The following is a 9,391-nucleotide window of genomic DNA, read 5'->3' as shown; positions in this document are numbered from 1 at the left end:
TGCCTCTCTCCCGCGCTAAGTGAGCTGGAGCAAATCACCCCGGGATTTGCATTAACAGCAGTCGCTACAACAAGATCCCAGCCAAACACAATACTCTGCTTTCCCCCTGTCCTTAGTGCTTCCAGATGGAGCCCCTCGCTCCCACCAAAGGCTAGGGGCCAGCTCCCCTCTCCGCTCCCAGCATGGACCTTTCTTTCAGCCTCGGGCTCCGGAGGGGGTGAGGAAGGACAGATCTGCCCTTTGTCCCAGCTCCGTGCCCGGTGCCGGAGCAGGGAAGGGCCCAGCAGTTTTCTCTGTTTCCAAAGCAGCCGATTTATTTCCGCTTACATCAGAGAAAGTTGAAAAAAATCATCATAAAAGAGAAAGAGATCAGGATATTCTGCAAGTCCCTTGGGATCTGTATAGGGGAAGACATCCTTGCAATAACATCAGCAGCCCCAGCACCGCCTTTGGAGCCGGCCAGGAACGGCCTCTCCGGGCACTAAAAGCACTCTAGCAGAGTGCTAAAAATATTCATTATCCAGGCGGGAATCGTCAGCGCAGCACAGGCCCCAGGTATTAAGTAGGTAGCAGAACCTGGCACTGGCTCCTTGGCTTACACCTCCTCACACACATTTGGCTTTGTCATTAAAGCCTCCAGGCAGAGATGTTCCCGAGGAACGGCCAGGAGCAGAGGGGCTGGCTCGTCCCTCGCCTCCCTGTGCCAGGAGACCCCCATCCCATGGAGCTGACAGCTCCTTTATTGGAGCTGGAGCAGCTGGGTCTCTGCCAGGCGCTTCTGAGAAGAAAATCCATTGCTTGGTGGGGATGTGGGGTGATGGGGAGCACCCGGACCCCCCACACCCACCAGTGTCCCCTTCCATGGACTGGAATTTCTCCTCTCAGATCCTCATCCTGTGGGAAGCTCATTAAACAATCAGGAGAAGTTTTGGCCAGACCTTGCATGAGCCCAGCGTTGCTTTGGGCAGAGATTCCTGCTCTTCCCAGCCATTCCAATAGGAAATGGGTTCCACTGCTTCCTCCAGGTGGTTTTGTTCTTCCTCTCTTTTGTTGGGACTAAACCTCCTGCAGAAGTGCCATTGAATCCTCCTGGAATCACAGCAGCTCCCATCAGGATCACCAGCTCCAAGACTGCACAAAGAACCTTCACACAGATAAAAATCCCCAAAATTAAGTCACAGGTTCTTGTTTTTCACCCACACTTTTGCAGCTGCTACTTCCAAACCTTGCTTTGCAATTGTGAGGAAAGGGAGGCAAAGCATCCCAGCTGCACAGGGAGTGAACGTGGAGCCTCTGCACTGGGAATCACGGAATCACAGACTGCTTTGGGTTGGAAAGGGCTGTCCTTCCACCCCTTCCATGAGCAGGGGCACCTTCCACTATCCCAGGCTGCTCCAAGCTCCATCCAACCTGGCCTTGGACACTTCCAGGGATCCAGGGGCAGCCACAGCTTCTCTGGGCCCCCTGTGCCAGGGCCTCCCCACCCCACAGGGAACAATTCCTTCCCAATATCCCTGTCCTAACCCTGGCAGTGGGAAGCCATTCCCTCTCATCCTGTCCCTCTATCCCTTGTCCCAAGTCCCTCTGCAGCTCTTCTGGAGCTCCTGTAGGCACTGGAAGGTTTTTTATATCTGCTTGGAACCTTCTCCAAATGAACCCCCTCAGCCTGTCTTGCTGTCACACTGTGCAGGGGGCATTCAGAATTGCAGGATCAGGATGCTCCTGATGCAATCCCCCATCACCCCCAGCACTGCTGGCTCCCAGCCCCCTCCCCTGCTCCCCCAGGAGCGCTGTGTCCATGTCCCAGCACTGCTGGACAGATGCTCCTGCTCACGTCCTGTTTAGCCCAGGCTGCTCCCAGGTTTCCCGGGCCCCTGGACACTGCAAACCGGAGACAGCTGCAGCTGGAGGAGGGATGAGAGAGGGGGATTGTTCCCTAGAGCTGGATGTGGGACAGCCCAAGGAGCTCAGCCTTGTTTATCCTGCTGTGGTTTTCCTACAGGGAACATACGTGAGTTCCTACAGGGACACACAGAACATTCCAGCTTCCTCCCTGCCACGACCTCTGTGCATGTGAGGTCTTCCTTCCACGGGGGAAGGACAGATGGGAGGGCTGCTAAATCAGAGAATCATGGAATGGTTTGGGTTGGAAGAGACCTTAAAGCCCATCCAGTGCCACCCCCTGCCATGGGCAGGGACACCTTCCACTGTCCCAAGTTGTTCCAAGCCCTGTCCAACCTGGCCTTGGACACTTTCAGGGATCCAGGGGAAGCCATAGCTTCTCTGGGTAACCTCATCCAGGCCTCACCACCCTCACAGGGAAGAATTTCCTTCTAATAGCCAATGTAAATGTCCCATATTTTAATTTAAAACTATCTTCCCTTTTCTTGTCACTGACTGTCCATGTAAAAGCCACTCTCCATCTTTTCCATAAACTCCCTTTAGACACTGAGAGGAAAGGCAGGAACTCTGCTCAAATCCTTCATCCAGCAAACCCAGGAATGTTTTCTCTGGCAGCTGTTTCCAATGTCACGTTTGAGGCTGGCAGCACCACGGAGGGGACCCAGAGCTGTGTCCCCTGGCAGGGCTGGCCCTGCAGCATTCCAGACTCCGTTTTTATACCCATCAGATTTGCTCTGTGCTTTAAAGTAAAGCCCCTTGTAAAACCTGGCAGCCCTGAGGAGAGATAAGGGGGGTCTTTGGCTTGGGAAGGGGATATGGAAGGAGCTGCTGTGATGGAGAGCCAAGCGTGGGGGCGGCTGGAGCTGGGGGAGGCTCTGGGGCCACTGCAGAGCATTTGCCGGCCCCAATCCCATCCCTGGAGCCTGGAAATCTGCGTGGTGGGACCTAGGCCAGCACAGGGAGCACAAAGCTCCTGCCTCCCCATCACACAGCTCATGGGTGGGGCCGTGGCCATGGAGGATCCTGGAGTTCCAGGGCATCAGGGAGACTCCCTGGAGTGGTAGAGCAGCTGTTTCACTGCTGGATCCTGGAGTGGAACCCATGGGTCTGTTTGGGTGGGAACTGGGATGAGGGAATCCATTCCAGGGAGGTGCTGGGGTGCTGCAGGTGACAGCATGGGGGGAAAGCCACAACGCTCTGTTGTGGCAAATATCCATGACCAGGATTCATTATCAGGATGAATTTTTTCATGGAAAGGGTCAGGTGTTGGAAGGGGCTGCCCAGGGAGGTGGTGGAGTCCCCATCCCTGGAGGTGTCCAAGAACAACTGGACATGGCACTCAGTGCTCTGAGCTGGGATCAGGCACAGGTTGGAGACAATCTTGGAGGGCTTTTCCAACCTCAGTGATTCCAGGATTCTGTGTTTTTGGGGATGCTCTGCATCTTTCTGACTTGTTGAGCAGGGCAGGGGGAGCTGAACTGGGTGCCCAGTGTGGCACAGCCAAGGAATGGGGGAGAGGAGAAGGTGGGAGCACAGGGGAGTGTGGAGAGGAGGCAGCGATCCCCCCATGGATAAGGGGGATATAATCCCTCATTTCACACACATGGAGATACCAAAAGCCAAATCGTGGAGGATAATTGCTCCAAAAAACAAAGGGGTGCTTCATATTCCTTGGCTCCCTGACAGAATTAGCACAGCAAGCATTCCCTGGCTTTCCTTTCATTCTCCTCCAAAAACATCACTTTCCTGGGGGTGGATTTAGGGATGGGAGTGGGAAAGCCGTGAGCATTGCTGGGTCCTGGCAGGGTGGGATGGGCAGCTGCCCACAGGAGCAGGGATTTGCTCACACCCCTTTCTTCTGCTTCCCCATTCCCCCAGCTCCCTGGACACCCCCAGACCCTCATCCTGGGGATCAGCCATAGCCCCCATCCCATCCCATCCCATCCCATCCCATCCCATCCCATCCCATCCCATCCCATCCCATCCCATCCCACCCCTGGGGCTGTGTTCCTGGCAGAGGTGGCACCGATCGTGGCAGGGGAGCAGCATGCCAGCAGCACAGCCTCATCCACAGGGCTCAGGAGGCAAAAACAGCTGGGAAAGAAGAGCCTGGGAGGAGGCTTTTTCCCAAGCTGGGAGAGCTCTCTGAAGCTGCTCGCCCCCGGAGCCAGGTGGCCTTTGAACGGGAGCAGCTCCCGGCAAGCCCCGGCACGGGCGGCACCGGGAGTGCCCACAGCCAGGAAAGGCTATTCCTTACGGAGTTTTGGGATGGAACTCACCTGCTCACCTCAAACCAAGTGTTTATAAACCTGCAGGAGGGTGGGTTAAGAGCTTTGGTGGAAGAACAAAGGGCACAAAAGGAGGGTGGTTGGTAAGAGGGAGAGGAATGGGATGGGGTGAGGTGGTGGTGCGGGGCCAGGCATGGGGTGACAGGTCTGGTGACACCAGGGTGCTGAGGAATCCTTGAGCTCTGTTTAACTTAATAAAAATACACAATGTGAAACCCTTTCTCTGCTTTTGAGGTCTCATTTGAGGCCACCCAGTGCCACCCTCCCCGTGTCCCTGCCACCCACAAGCCTCATGGGTGTCCCATTGCACCTCCAGCTCCCTTCTCCCCAAGTCCCTGTGAGTATCAGGGGACACAGTGGGGGCTCCCCCAGTGTCCCCACCACCAGCTGAGCCACCCCCAGCCCTGCCCCAGTCGGGTGAGAGCTGCAGCCCTCCAGGCCTCCCAATCCAGATGGTTCTTCAGGGCTGGAATGAAAAAGCTGAAGTGTAAAATAACGCTGAAGGGAGCAGTGGAAGAACCGGATTTTCTTTTATTTGATTTTTTTTTTTTTTTTCCTTTTCTGAAGGATGCTGTATTGAGCTGAACATGACAAATATGCCAGGAATGTTTGCCCTCAGGGCCTGGGAGAGCAGGGAAAGGCACTGCTGGCACCTTATCAATGCAGCAGCCCCGGTGTTTGTGCAAAAACAAGTGCCAGGGGCAGGTCCTGAGGCAGCAGCTGCCCCTGCCTGGAGCAGGATGCCAGCAGGAACCTGCTGTGACAAGGGGGGATGTCACCCTGGCACGGGGACCTGCCCTCAGCCTGCACACAGGGCAGAAGAAGCAGGTCTGGCTCTGCTCCCAAGGAACAAGGGACAGGACAAGAGGAAACAGCCTCATGATGCCCCAGGAGAGGTTTAGGTTGGATATTAGGGAACATTTCCTCATGGAAAAGGCTGTCTGGTGGAGTCCCCGTCCCTGGAGGGGTTTAAAAGCCCTGGGCATGTGGTACTTGGGGACATGGTTAGTCGTGACCTTGGCAGTGCCGGGGCTCACTTGCACTCGATGATCTCAGAGGGCTTTTCCAACCTCAGCGATTCCGTGATTCTCTGAAACAGCCGCGGCCCAGCTCCAAGGAAGCCATGTGCAGCAGGCTGGGGCCGGGGCTAATTAACAGGCCTCGTTAAAAATATATTGTGTTTGCTTTAAACAAGGTTCCCCCAAGCCAGAGGAAGCTGGTGAGGGACTGAGGAGAGATAGCGAGGGAGAGGGAGGCAGCAGGGAGGGGGAGGCGATGCCTGGGTGCATTTATTCCTTCCCTTCCTTCAATTTCTAACCCAAACCAAAGTGTCTCTGTGGCTGGAGGCGCCCTCTCGTCTCATAAAGTCCCACATAGGAAATTGTAAAGTACAGGAAAACAACCCAAACCCCCTGACCCCTTAACAAACTCCAGCCACAGCCGAAGTTGCAGGGTAAACAAAGCCAAGCCGCTGTCGCCAAACTCTCCTGGGTGCTGGGGCTGCATTCCTGGTCCCAACAGAGCCTGGATGGCCCCATTGGAGGCTGGATGTCCCCAGCCAAGGCTGGCTGTCCCCACAGCCCCACCCCAGCCACAGAGCTGCCCCTCAGCCTAAGGGTGCAGCTTCCTTCAAAGTCAGATGCTTCCTCTCCCCCCCACCACTGGAGATGATGATGCTCTGAGCCAGGATTTGGTCTTCCCTCTCCGGTTCAGAGCAGGACTGATGTCCCTTGGAGCCTCAGGGTTTGTCCCCTGGGTCTGTCTGACACCCACAGAGAGGCACTGGCCCTGCTGCAGCGCCATTAGCGTCGGTGCCACCGAGGGAATGCTCTGTTTCCCTGGACACCGGTAATTCAGCCAGAACCTGCACAATTTTCTGTGCATAATAGTCCCAAATGTGCTCTCTGGCAGGCTCAGGAATCAGCAGCCCAGCGGAGGCAGCCTGGATTAATCAGGCTGGCCACGACTCGGAACAAACCTGCTGATGAAGCCTTGGCAGCAGCAGAGTGTGTGAGGGCTGTCCCTCCCCTCCTGCTCCCACACAGCAATGAGGGACTGGCAATCTTAATGGAGTGACTGACCACATTCCTCCAGAGCTCTCTGCCACCAGCACTGTGCCTCCTGCTCCCTGTCCCATGTCCCCACACCGGCTGTGACAGGTGGTGTGGGGCTGCTGGGGGGGTGAAGGGGTCAAGTCATCCCAATCCTGAGACACTCTGCTGGATAATCCAGCCACACACCCCACCGGGAGCTGCCTGTGCTCCTGCCTGGAGAATGGGACAGGAAAGCCTTGTGGGATGCTCGGAGCAAGCCCACAGGTTCATTGTGGTCCCGAATCCTGGTGTTTCTCCTGTCTCCTTCTCTCAGCTTCCCGTCCTCTCTGCCTCCCATGCATGCTCTGGCTGAGATTCCACTGTCCATGGGATGCAGGTGAGGAGCTTCGCTGGGGTATCCCAACCCACCCAGGACATCCCCTTCTCTCTTCCCCCCAGCAGACACCACCTCCTCTCCCTCTGAAGGGCCAGCATGAGCCATTTTTGGCAGATATTTTTCTGTTGGATGCTGCACTCAGGGCTGGCACTGGCAGCAGCCTGCAGCCAGGATATCTCCTGCATTCCTGGGCATTCCTGGGGATCCTTGGGGTGACCAGCCAGGTCACAGGGACCATGCTGAGCTAAAGGGATGTTGGCACTTTCCTGTGCCCCCTGTGATGGGTGGGGGGTGCACAAGAAGGACAGCCCTGCAGAGTGGGAGGCCAGACACCTCCCCCCTCCTAAAGACACAGCAGGATGTTTACATGATGGATTCTGGCTGGTGAAGAACACACAAAGCCTCGAAAAAATAAAATGAATAACAAAAAACAAAATTCTTCTGTTGTTCCCTGCAGCAGATGGAAAATAAACACAGCTGCTCCTCTGCCCCGAGCAGTGGCCGCACACCCCGGCCCCCGCGGGTCCCCGTGCCCAGGACACACTGCCCAGGCAGCCAAATGCCCATGGGATGGATCCCACAGGAATCCTCAGCACCCAGGGGGTGACAGCGTGGCTCTGATGCTGCGTGAGGGGCGTGGGAGCTGAGGTGGCACTGCCAGCCCAGAGGGATCCAGAGAAAAGGGATTGCCCAGCCCAAGGAGCCATCCCAAGGTGGTGCCAGTCCTGCTGGTCCAACCTCTGCTGTCTCTGCTGGATGGGGGGGATAATCTGACCCCCTGGAAGGAGAACCCTCCGAGGGGGTGTGAGTGGGGCAAGGGACCATCCCCCACCCAGCTGGAGCAGCAGAGGAGCGGGGACAGGGCGGGTGTTTGGGGACAGGACAGGCTGTGAGGCCACGGCTGCCCCATCCATGTGGAGCACGTGGTGAAGTGGAGGTTAAACATCAGGAAACATTTTCTGGCTCTAGATGGGATGGGGGAGGCAGAGCCAGCTCCCAGCTGGGAGCCCCCTCTGCGGGGGACCCCCAAGTGAGGGCTGTGTGTCTGTCACGCTGCCATGGCCGGGATGTCCTGTATCTTTTTTCCTCCTGAATTTTAATGCCAGCAGCAGCTGCTTGCTGTGCACAGAGCCCCCACCCCATCTGACCTGAGGCTGGGGGGAAAGAGAACATTTCCCATATTTATTGTGAAACCACAACAACTCTTGCAGAGGCAGATGCTCCCTGCAAAGTAACACTCCAGGTTCTGGATTTAAATAAAGTACAAGTGTCTACAAATCCCATGGACAAGCAGAAGTATGAAATACCCTGCAATTTCACCTCAGGCATCCCAAAACCTCTCAGTGTCCTGGTCCAGGGGGCCTGAGAGTCCTGTGTGAGGTTGGGCTGTGCTCCAGGCTGGAGGATGATCCAGGTGGTTTGGAGGAGTGCTCTCAGGGATGCCCGGGCTGCAGGGATGTTTCCAAGGATGCAGGGATGCTGCCAGGGGTCTTTGGGACTGCAGGGATGCTGCCAGGGACTTCCAGAGCTGCCAGAGGCTCACTGGACTGCAGGTCTGCTTGGGGCTCTAAGAGCACTTGAGGCTGGCAGGGATATTCGGGATTGGCAGGGACTCAGGACCGGCAGGGATGCTCCAGGCTGTGGGGATGCTCCGGGTTGGGGAATGCTCCGGGCTATGCTCCGAGCTGCGGGGATGATCCGGGATGTGGAATGCTCGGGACCAGGGGTGCCCATGGCCAGGCATCCCGGGCTGGAGGTGCCGGCGGGCGGGGCAGGGGCTGCGGGGGCTCCTCCCGGGCCGCTCGCGTGGAGCTCGGCTGTCCTCTAGTGCACGCCCGGCTCCATGACACGGAGCCGTGGGGCTGGGAAGGGCTGGGAAGGGCAGGGAAAAGCTCAGAAAGGCAGGCGAGGCAGGCAGGGAGCACCATCAAGCCCCACCTCCCACTTCCTTCCAACCTCCGCATTTTTAGGGACTCCGATATTTATTTAGTATCCCTTTGTCCCTCGCTTTTTTCCCACGTCCCAGTCCCCCTTGCCCTTCCATCCCTTTTTTGGCCAGTTTTCTATTCAATCTCCACTTAATTTAGTGGTCTCCAGTTATTCCTTAGGCTCCTGCTCCTTTTCAGACTCCCGTTTTTCAGCAGCCTCCACTCTTCATCCACCTCTCAGTCTCCGTTTCGCATTTTTATCGTCTTCCCACCTCTCTTTGGCCTCCCCCCCCTCCCTTTTTCAGCCCCCAATTTTTCCTGATTTCTACTTGCCCTCAATCCTCCCACACCTCTTTGGGCTCCCACCCCATTTCGACGCAGGGGAGCCACCACAGGCACACGGCATGGGGAAAGGAGGGAAAGAATGAGGGAAGAGGGATGAAGTGCAGGTCCCTGAGCACTCGGGGCTGTCACAGCCTGAGCAGCCTCACCCACACACCTGCCTGTGGCTCCATTTAAGCTCAGCCTCAGCTCCTTCCCCACCTCGCTGTCAGCGCTGCCTCCAGTCCCACAGCCCATCGAGCTGTCCCCTGCCCTGTCCCCGCCGGGGCTGTGGGCACAGGGGAGGCTCCCTGACTTCTGCCAGCGCTGCACAGGGGGACACCTGTCCTTAAGCCATGAGGGTCGGTGGTGGCCCCTGTCCCCTCCATGGGCACCTCCATGGGTGCTTTGGGGCTCTTCTGAGGTCCTTTGGGGATCCCGGGTCGCGTTGTCCCCGCTCTATCCCCTCTCTCTCCCGGCGCTGTCCCCGCTCTCTCCCGGCGCTGTCCCAGCTCTCTCCCC

The sequence above is a fragment of the Parus major genome, chromosome 4A (assembly GCF_001522545.3).
Source record: "Parus major isolate Abel chromosome 4A, Parus_major1.1, whole genome shotgun sequence".
Taxonomy (NCBI): domain Eukaryota; kingdom Metazoa; phylum Chordata; class Aves; order Passeriformes; family Paridae; genus Parus; species Parus major.
Note: the sequence above shows the minus strand (reverse complement) of the source record.